Genomic DNA, 2,450 nt, shown 5'->3' on the forward strand with positions numbered 1-2,450 from the left:
TGTCTCTTCCTTTCCTGTTTTCTTTTTCTCTCCTTCTGCACCCTGTGACACACTGCTAATGGAAGAGGCTCTGCCCCAGCTGTTTGCAGCACCAAAGCTGTGTCCCAGCCTTCCTGATCCGAGGTGCCCAGTTGTCTGTCACATCAGAGTTTGGCATGGAAACAGCACTCAGCTCACTCAGTGAGAGTCTTGAACAAACAAGCTGCCCACTCACCACCAGCTCTCTGCTGACACTGAGTGAGAAGCTGGAGGGAGAGAAGAGACAGATAAGGGAAGGATGTGCCTTTCATCCTTTGTCAGGGCTCCAGATACGAGATACAGAGCCCAGCACATGCTCCAGAGCAGAGACACCCTGGCAAACCTTATGCAGGGGTGATCTGTGATGCTTTCAGGATCACTTTGGCTCTGGGAAAATTGTCTAGAGGTGTGTACTGGCAGGGTCCTCCTCTTGATGAATTAGCTTTTTGGAAGCGAGGGTGACCTGGTGGAAGAGAATAGCGACTCTGAGGCTCACCTTGACACATCTCAATAAATCTCATGAGGCTTTGAATCTCCTTTGTTATTGAAATGAAAACTAAGAATCTCAAAAGAAAGGACTCCCAGCATTAGCTACCTTCAGGATGCCAGAAACACTCCAGAGATATTTCTCCCAGATGGGATTCTTTGTAGCATCACAACTTTCTGCACAAATGTCTCATTAATATAGCTTTTATTGGTTTTTTTGTAGATGTCATTCCAACTTCCAGAAACCTTAGGGGAGACCTGAGCTCTAGATGGATTCCTTGGATACGAGGTAGACAAATCCAACAGACTCCGCAGAAGTATCAAATCTTGTGCTGAAAGAACCTCATCTGATAGGCCTGTTTAAAACACAGTTGGGCATCTATGTCCTACAGCTATTTCTACAGGCTATTGCATAAATGTTTCCTGCTATACTTCAATCAGCTTTGAAGGACTGGAATTGTTTAGACTTTCTTTATTTGCAGGTGCCTTGGCCTGTTGTACACTGGTCTGACAGAAGCCCATATCTTGGGGTCCTTGTTGTCTTACACATCATGAATGCATGCAATGAATGGACAGAGTAGCAAGTGATTTGAAACTCTAAGATCAGGGATCTTTCCTCATAATTTTTTCCAGTGCTGTTCCAGGGACACAAGTTACGTGTTGGAAGAAAGGGGATAGCAATGGCTCCTCTTGTGACAAAGATCCCTGCAAATCATGGCAGAGACCAGAACAGTGTGTTCATAAAGATGATCCTCTAAAAGCTGGGAACATAGGTAGGAATCTCCTTGGATGTTCCTCCTACATGCAAAGGAATTTTAAAAAAAAAATAGCAAAAAAAAGCATTTGGAGACAGAGGCCTACAAATATCTACTATGGATAGGGTCACTCATGCTGGGGCTAAAGAGCATTTAAGGAAGCGTCTGGGTCCAGACCTCAAAGCTGATTGCTGAGGCTGTGGTTTAGCAATACAGTAACCCCAGCTTTAGGGCTACGAAAGCCCTACCAAAAATGCTGAAGCATTCACCACAAAGCACTGTTTTACTATAAAATCATTCTCCTGCTCAGACAGCTCCAGTGGAGAAACTTTGTCTTTAAGCAAGCCTGGTCTGTCCGTGCCATTCTAACTTCGGCAGGTACCATCTACGAGCTCTAACACTGTATCACACATCATTCTGGCTAGTTTGACAGAACAGTCCCTGTACACTAGTGCCTCGCCTGAGTTGGATCCACTCTACCAGCTGCTTTGGCAGTATCCACGTAGACAGAACTGGTGAGGAACCTCAGCCTCCAGCTGATGGTGTGTTGGCGTCTGCTTGGGATCTGTCCCTGACGTGGATAGCACCTGCTGCAAGAGTCTTGAGATCTTGTAACAGGTGCTGCCAGAGTATACTTGGTCCACGCATCTGGAGAGCAGGAGGATGGCAGAGATGTAGGAAGAGATGGTAAATTGGTGCTACCTCTTTCTTTAGGGAAAACCCAAATATCTGTTTCTCGTGTATTGAATGAGAGGAGGAGGTAGATGCTAAAGGCTGAGCCTAGACCTCGTTACAAAACAGAAATAGTAGCTGGGAGGGACCACAGAGTCCAATAAGCTGCAGCTCCTCTTGCCCCCCTCCGCTCCTGTCCTCCTTGTTTCCCACGGCCCTGCTCCAGCTCCGGACCCCCTCCCAGCCCCACCTGGGGGCTGAGCTCTCTGGTAGGGACCATTCGGGGCTGGCAAAACTGGGGAGTCAGGAGGTGTCTGGCGTGGGGGGATTGGGTGGGTTGATGGGTTTCCCTGTCCGGGACTGCAGAGTTAACTTCCGCACGGAATCGTGCCCGCAGGAGGTGTCTGGGAGAGCGGGGAGAGCCGCCCAGTACTTACGTGTGGTTGGGATGTACATTTTCCTCTGCTTCACCAGGAGAATCCGTGTCATGTTTTTCCCCTTCCTCTTTCTTAAAAAAAG

The sequence above is a fragment of the Apaloderma vittatum genome, unplaced genomic scaffold (genome assembly GCF_000703405.1).
Source record: "Apaloderma vittatum isolate BGI_N311 unplaced genomic scaffold, ASM70340v1 scaffold5184, whole genome shotgun sequence".
Taxonomy (NCBI): domain Eukaryota; kingdom Metazoa; phylum Chordata; class Aves; order Trogoniformes; family Trogonidae; genus Apaloderma; species Apaloderma vittatum.